The sequence below is a fragment of the Mytilus edulis genome, chromosome 14 (genome assembly GCF_963676685.1).
Source record: "Mytilus edulis chromosome 14, xbMytEdul2.2, whole genome shotgun sequence".
Taxonomy (NCBI): Eukaryota; Metazoa; Mollusca; class Bivalvia; order Mytilida; family Mytilidae; genus Mytilus; species Mytilus edulis.
Genome location: NC_092357.1, coordinates 59,789,329 through 59,798,666, shown reverse-complemented (window position 1 = coordinate 59,798,666; position 9,338 = coordinate 59,789,329).

Genomic DNA, 9,338 nt, shown 5'->3' with positions numbered 1-9,338 from the left:
AAACGAGAAAACAAGAATTTTTTTTCACAATTTGTTTCTTTTTATGTAAATGCAATGCAATCATCTTTCCTGCCTAGGCTGCTGCATCTTTGCTAGCCAAGGGTCTGGAGGGAAGTGGACCGTAACCCTTGGCTAGCGAAGATGAGGTTTCTGCATAAATGTAAAGGAAAGGACGAACTATTAGAGAAATTTTAGTCAAATATATTTAATATGATTTTTACCACTCTTTACATTCAGCAGGGTAAAACCTGAAAATTAAGGCAGTACATACCTAGAGAATATTCAAATACATGAAGATATAGTTTCTTTTCTACATTGGTTAGAGGTATAGGGGGGGGGGGGTTGAGATCTCATAAAAATGTTTAACCCCGCCGCATTCTTGCGCCTATCCCAATTCAGGAGCCTCTGCATTGAAGACCTATTGGTGACCTTCTGCTGTTGTCTGTTATATGGTCGGGTTGTTGTCTCTTTGACACATTCCCCATTTTCATTCTCAATGTTGTGTAGATATAACATGTATAAGATGTGGTAAGAGTGCCCATGATACATCTCTTCATCCAAGTCACAATTTGTAAAAAGTAAACCATTATAGATCAAAGTACAGCTTTCAACACAGAACATCGAACATCAATCTACAAAGGGCCCGAAAATAACTATTGTTCAACCATTCAAACAGAAAACCCAACGGTCTAAACGAGATAAACTGACAAAGCCAGGGCCAAACCAAAATACAATCAAGGTCTCAAAACCATAGAAAAACTTAGCAACAAGATCATAACACAATCTAAAATCTCTGACTACCTATTTCGCAAAAACAATCTGTAAATTTAAACATCCTCTAATACTTCCATACTAAAATACAATTAATAGAACATGAAAAATATCGAATGATATCAAAAGACCTAGCAATATTAAAACTATATCCGGATACGGTCCTCTCATATCAATGTTTGGACCTAAAGACTCCAGATCATTCTTAATTACCTGTATTTGAATTCCTACGGTAACAATTAAATATGAGGGTGTGAAGGGGATTTACAAAAAAAAAGAAATATGGACAAAAGAAAAATAAAGATTGCAGACATAAAGAACACCTATATATCCTGACACTTCCATAAGAGCAATTTAAGGGGGTAGACCTTGGTTCAGGGAGATAACTCTATAAATCAGTAATGCGTTTGTAAAAGCCAAGTTTCATCAATGTTTTTTAAGCATTTTTCTGAAACAGAGTGGAAATAATCTATGTTACCTAGAAGCTTAGAAGATATTTATGAAAGTGGTTGACACAAACATACTGATGATTTTATGAGTTATCTCCCTTAACCTAGGTCTACCTCCTTAATTTGTATGTCACTAAGTTTAAGATTTATGGTAAGGATGGCGGAGAATTAATTCATAGTTTATATTTTGTGATTCGCCTTTTTGTATTTAAAACTTCCATCCGAATACTTTTTAACTTAAATATATATATATAGAAAGTCAAACCTTGAAAACGTAGCTACAATTTTAAAAAAGGTTATAAAAATATCAAAAATAAGTACCTTGCCTGCTGAAAAGATTTCGGTATTGAGGCTACAACCTAGATTCGCATTGGAAGTTAGTTAATAAAAATAGTGGTCAAACTGTCCGATTTTCTACAGCATGAAATTTATTTGCGTAAACCATCTGCCAGTGTATAATGTAGTTCTATTCAAGCAATTCAACGATGAGAATAATCCCACAACTTTGTTTAGAATAAGAAAGAAAAAACGAAAATAGCACTTTACAATGGTCATGTATCCGAAACTTTCCTCTTGATTTACTTTATTTGGTCAAAGCCACATATTTGAAAGCCTAGGTTGCACACAAAAATCGAAAAAGTTGAAGTGCTTTAAGACAGAAAGCGACATTAAAATAGCTTCTTTGGAAGAAAAGAAAGAAACGAATTTAGTATTATCTTTTTACTTCACTATCCGCTATATACATGATGTTCTCTCACTACATAATTCAAAGCTCGACGCATTTATCCCATCGATTTTTAGATAAAGAATACAACAGATACTATAAAGTCTGCATATCTTGAGATCTCATAAACATGTTTAACCCAGCCTCAATTTTGCGCCTGTCCCAAGTCAGGAGCCTCTGGCCTTTGCTAGTCTTGTATGATTTTTAATTTTAGTTTATTGTGTATAATTCAGAGTTTAGAATGACGTCCATTATTACTGTACTGGTATAGATATTTTTAAGGGGCCAGCTGACGGACGCCTACGGGTGCGGAAATTTCTCGCTACATTGAAGACCCATTGGTGGCCTTCAGTTGTTGTCTGCTCTATGGTCGGGTTGTTGTCGCTTTGATACATTCCCCATTTCCTTTCTCAATTTTATATTTTATATCTTGACTTACATCTAGAAATTGAATTGAGGGTCGGTTGAAAACAAAACTTTTCAAATTCTATATTGCAATATTCCAGCTGGTCATGATCTTATTGATACTGAGAGGGTTGATGGTCACTAGGAAGCTATAAAATCACGAGTCCAAATAGTGAAATCATCTGTTCCAAAATTTTGCAAACGCCAACACGAGTTGATTGTTACGGAACATTTGTTTAATATAAACATTGAACGACATCATTTCTTCCTATGTGACGTATAAATTTTCTGATGTCAGACACGCGAAGCAATGATAGTTATCAAAGGTACCATGATTATAATTTAGGACGCCAGACGCGCGTTTCGTCTACATAAGACTCATCAGTGACGCTCATATCAAAATATTTATAAAGCCAAACAATTACAAAGTTGAAGAGCATTGAGGATTCAAAATTCAAAAAAGTTGTGCCAAATACGGCCAAGGAAATCTATGCCTGGAATAAGAAAATCCTTAGTTTTTCGAAAAATTTAAACTTTTGTTAACAGGAATGTGTTTTTAATTTGATAGATGCTTTTGTCTTTTTTATAAAATTGTTTTTTTTTAAATTATAACACAGTGATGACTGCAGTACCCATATATTTGACTATTTTATTTATTATGTCTGTTTTGATCACGCATCGTTGTAAATATAACGGAATTCAATGAGACTGTTGTCCAAGTGAGAGGTTTAGCGATATAGGTCCAATCAACCATTTTCTACATTTGAAAATTCCTGTACCAATAAAGGCAACAGAGGTATACCGATGTTCAAAACTCATAAATCGATAGACAAAAACAAATCCGGGTCATAAACCAAAACCGAGGGAAACGCATTAAATACAAGAAAATGACGACACAACATTAAAATGTAACACACACAGAAACGAACTAAGCATTAGACAAAATCCGATGAGAATAACAAATATAACATCAAAACTAAATACATGAATTTGGGATAGAAAAGCACTGGGACACGTCTAATAATAATGTGAATTCACACTCAAATATAAGAGGAAACAAACGACACAAAAGAAACACAACGTTAAAATGTAACACACACAGAAACGAACTATAATATAACAATGGCCATATTCCTGACTTTGTACAGGACATTTTTTAAAGAAAAAAATAGTGGGTTGAACCTGGTTTTGTGGTATACCAAACCTCCCTCTTTCATGGCCATGTGAAATATAACATTATAAGTCAGGAATATGACAGTTGTTGTCCATTCGTTTTTTATGTGTTTTGTTCAGAATTTTAGTGATTTTACTTTTTGTTTTACAGATGAGGATGGATGGGTCGTTACTACAATCCCGTCATCTTTTCCCCGAATGTGATCTTCAGATTAAACTTATCATAGAGTGTGTTCTAATAGTTATCAAAGGTACCAGGACTATAACTTAATACATGTAATACGCCAGACCGCGTGTTTCGTCTACATAAGATTCATCAGTGACGCTCAGTTCAAAAAAAATATAAAGCCGAAAAGTAGAAAGTTGAAGAGCATTGAGGACCCAATATTTCAAAAGAAGTTGTGCCAAATACGACTAATGTAACCTATTCCTCGGATCAGAAAATGCGTAGTTTTTTGGAAAATTTTAAGCAAAATGGCTTGTGCCACATGTGGAGTAGAATCTACTTAACCTGAGATTACCACGGTTATTTTTATGGGTTCGTGTTGCTCAGTTTGAAGTTTTCTAAAATGTGTGTTTTGTACTGTTGTTTGTCTTTTTGTCTTTTTCTTTTATGACATCACGATTCAGTTTATTTTTTAGTTATGAGTTTGAGTGTTCCACTGGTATGTTTCGCCTCTCTTCTGCCTTAAAGAGTTGAAACCTAAGTATCTGTTTAATTTTTAAACATGGTAGCATGGTGTCTGAAATAAACCCATCCTTATTTTCAATAAAGGCAACAGTATTATACCGTTGTTCGAAATTCATAAATCGATAGAGAAAAAATAAATCCGGGTTACAAACTCAAACTGAGGGAAACGTATCAATTATAAGAGAAATACGACACAACAGAAATACAACATTGAATGTAACACACACAGAAACGAACTATAATATAACAATTGCCTTTTTCCTGACTTGGTACAGGGCATTTTAAGGGAAAATGGTGGGTTGGACCTGGGTTTGTGGCATTCCAAACCTCCCGCTTTAATGGCAATGTTAATTATACATCAAAATGACAAATTCAGCATTATCTAAATAAATGCATATTTGACACTAAATATATTGGTTTCATGGGAATCGAATACATTTTCGCTTAAAATGAAACATGTAATGTTATTTAAGGAATGACTATTATTTTTCATGTCCATTCAAAATAACATAAAACATGTGGTGCAATGCTGGTTATTATTAAAGTGTGCACTACATTTTTTTAGGTTATTTTGAATAGAAGAAACGATATTACAGTCATTCCTTATCATTAAATTCCAGATTCCATTTTTTATAAACAAACAAAAAAACGTTGATGACGTAACGGCCACATGAAAAGATTATGTCTTTGAGCCAAACAAAAGTCTAAATCATATACATTGTAACGAGTTGACTGCATACGACGTCATGATATTTTATTACAATTAAGTTTATAAATATGCTCTTGGTTTGATATCTATCTTATAGTTTATAAAAACAATATGTACATTATTTATAACACAATCAAAATTTGTTTCTCATAGCAAAAAAAAATATATTTAAAAAATTAATTAGGATTACAGGTAAAGCTAAAAACAAATTATTATTCAAAACGCATGATGAAAATTCATTAAACTTCTTTGATTAATGTGCTTTTTAAAAACATTTTTTGAAATTACACATGGCAGTTAGTAGTCTACCTTAATTTTTAATCAACAACCATTTATACTGGCTAATTTTCTAAAAACAAAATTCACACAAGATCTAAGGAAATCAAAATGAATTATAACTGTAAATAAAGATTAGCAATTGTTTTCTGTCAAACTTCAAAAAAATAGAAAATAACTTTATTTTTTTTCTATTGAATATTAATCAGAAATCATTTTCAAAATCTACGTGAATTGACTTTTTTTAAACAGAAATGACTGCTCTCTCTTTACCTGAAATATTAAATTATAAAAATGGCCAACTCATAAAAATAAATAGAGTATTTTGATGAAGTCTGTTTTTTGTAACAGTGCACAAATACAAATGTACGTATTGCCATTTATCCCCTACATATCCGTATTCCGCATAATGTTAGGAAATGATAAAAAGTCAATAATAACTTTCCAAAATGACTGACAAGTGTAATGAAGGTCAAGGCAAGGTTAATATTTTAAAAACAAAGTTGATATCACAGTAGGAATGTTTGCCTGTACCACGTAACCTGTACCACGTGGCCTGTACTAACAACATCCACCCTTCTTGCCTGATTCTTCTAATCGGACATTTTCTTCTATGTCGTTGCCAGGTGACATCGTTGTGGCAACAATTTTGGCAGCTAGAAGTGAAAATACAAATATGTAAGTACTAAAAACATTGAGTAACAAAATTCTTTATAAACTTATGGTAAAGTTGATCTATGGGAAGATAACTACAAGGGATTTTGTTTTTGAAAGATCTATTTTATGCAGTGGTTCAAGCGACAAAGTCGTCAAATTGCATGTATTAATAAACAACTCTCGAGTTCGATGCGTTTCCGTCAAAAACTCTGGTTTTAATCATCATTCGAGCGTTTAGGGGCATCGTAACTTCCGTTCCAATGTTGATCGAGCTAGTGGTTGGAAAACTATAATACTATATTGCACGAATTATTCGGCAAATTAAATTCTCATAATTGACAATCAGCGCTGCTGTCATTAGGGAATTGTGGTTAGGTACTTACAAAACAAACATTATTTCTTATTGATTCTGCACAATAACGATCACTCAGACGCTTGATGAACGTTAATAGTGCAGGGATCCTGCCGGTAAATGACGTCATAAAAGCGCGCATAATTGACCAGTTTTTTCCCGGTGACGGATGAATTCAAAAGTGGTCTATTTGCTCATTATTACACAAAAAAATCATCAAGTTATATTTAATTGCTCTGAAGGTCACCTGGGAAACTAAATGAAAGATCAAATCACTTCTTTCCATTTGTATGTTTGGCACTGTACTCTTCAAAATACAGTGAAACCTGTTTAACCCGAACCTCATCGGGACTTACTAGGATTTGGTTCGGTTTTGGTCGATGTTCGGGTTCACAACGCACATAATTTGATATGACGGTGCTTACGAACATGTTTGGTTTATACAGGTTTTCGGTTTATACAGGATTCTGTTTAGTCAGGTTTCACTGTACTAATAGTTTCAACAGTAGTGGACACAGGAAAGAGCTCATGCGTCAGACAACCCCTTTTTAATAGTAAAACAATACAATTCATGTTTCTTTCGATTTACATGATTTTTATACCATAAAATCGTCCAAAATAATTTTCGCCTTGCTCCATTAAATTTTCTGCAATTCTGAATTCCCGAATTACGATGACCTCATAATAACAAGAGTCGACTGTATATCATTTTTGCCAACCCCATGTATCAAGTAATAAGTTCTAAGACCGTGAAGTGGTATAAATGATATAAATAACAATTTACCTAAATTAATAAACATATCCTCTACATTCAATCCAGTTTTGGCAGACGTCTCTGTGAACAATAAACCATGTTCTTCCGCGTGATCTTTTCCTTCCTGAAACAAAATAGTTCAAATAATAGTAAATGGAAATATATCAACATAATTTCATTCACAAAATAAATAAATAATATATTAGTATGTTATCTATGATAGATGCGCTGTAGCAAAGTGGAACGTAAATTCAGAAATTATTGCATGCAATTTATCATTGCGATTTTTAAAGAATGGACAAACATGCGAGATACATTATTGCCATTTTAGGTAAAGTTGAATACATGTTTATATATGTTGTGTAAGTTTGTACAAATAATAATTTGTACAGGATTTTTGTACAAGTTATAAGTTTTTTGATACACACCTTCTTGCACCAGGTGATAAAAGTTTATCTTCTAAAATGTATCGATTAAATGTCTTAATTTCAAATTTATATACTTCACCCTAACATTAAGTGCTATTCTCCTTGTCCTAAAACAGTGAATAAGGATACCTGAATGATTTAAGTTCTTACATTATTTTCTTCGTTATACCAAAATCATATACGTAAAAAGTCTGTTTGTGTTCATATAATGTGTTTGTATCAATGCTCAGTTTTAGACTGTACAATGAAGTTGTGGAAATATGACAGAAATATACAATACAACACACACAGAAACGGACCAAGCACTAGACAAAATCCTTTGAGAATAACAAATATAACATCAAAACCAAATACATGAATTCGGGATAGATAAGTACCGTAATGTGAATTTACACTCAAAAATAAGAGAAAACAAACGACACAACGGAAACACGACGTTAAAATGTAACACACACAGAAACGAACTATAATATAACAATGGCCATATTCCTGACTTGGAACACATGCAATTTCCTTGTTGTCGTGATTTAAATTTATAAAGCTTAGTATTGCTGCTTACCTGCTTACCTGCTTACCTGCTCAGCATGCGGCACTGTTATTATAGACTGTTGAAATAGAATCCAGCATCACGTGATGATATATTTTTCTTTACTGTGATGATCCCGTAAAGTGATATATTTTTCTTTACTTCATTATGAAGAGGCACTTAACAAATTCGAATTCTCGTGTCGTTCAAGTACAGCTAGCATGCAATATCTCTTTTGTCGTATGCTTTGAACTTATCAAATGTGTTCCGCTTTTTAAAGCTATAATTTAAGAGTTATTAGCAGAACCTGCTTCACATGCATTATCCGTTGTGTTTTTCGTGACGAGTAAAATTTCGATTAAAAAAGTCTATGAATGGTCAGCGCCTTGTTTCACAAACAAAAACTTACGCATCACAAACATTTCAGTATTACAAGCGATCAATTTTAGTCAAATTATTGTGTTGGTGAAAAGTGCACTAAAACAATAAAATCAGTTCTTGTCAATCTCTTTGACCTGTCAGCGTATCAGAATGTACTAAAAAGTAAACAACAAAAAGTATACCGAATTCCACAGATATTCTAAACGTAAAGTCCCTAAGCAAATTGGAAATTCCACTACGCTCAAACACATCAAACTAATGGAAAACAACTGTCAAATTCCTGACTTAATACAGACATTTAGAAGATTGTGGATTAAATATTGTTTTAAAGATAGCTAGACATGTCATTTGTATAAGAGTCGCAAATAATTCTAGTCTATTGACACGATTTGTGAAGAACACAAACAAAGGTTACAAAACATTATCTCATCAATGAAAAAAAGAAACATTTCTTACAGGAACCCTCGGCGTGAATGCAGTGATTTTCCAAACATCGACTTAAACAAATGGAAAGTGCCTGCTAATGGAGAATCATTCACTATATTTGGAAAGACTTATCAAAAGAATGGCGGCATTGTGTGAACCTTCAGGACATGCAAGATCGTCTGATTCCGAAAAAAAACAAGATACTGAATAAGACCTGTTTATTTATATTTATATTTTTATAGATAGATAAATATATATTCTGCGTGATGTTTGGAAATAACTTATCCTCGTAGTTTCATATTATTCGAATCATTTTCCTGACAAAATATATTGTAAGCTTATAGTTATGGCATTTGTAATAGAAATTTAAATTTAGACCATGATAATTTTTTTGTTTTTTTGTTTTTTTGGGTTTTTTTTCTTGTTTTCTTCATTGTAATCAACAATTTTAACTCAATATTAATCATATGTATATATCATAATTTATATTATTGCATATAAAGCTATTCTTATTCTAATTTAAATTCTATAATTCATTGATTTTTTTTATGTCGTCCCTAAAATGTAGTTAAACCAGGATGTTGACAAAAAAACAACCTTCCGCAAAGTATGTTTA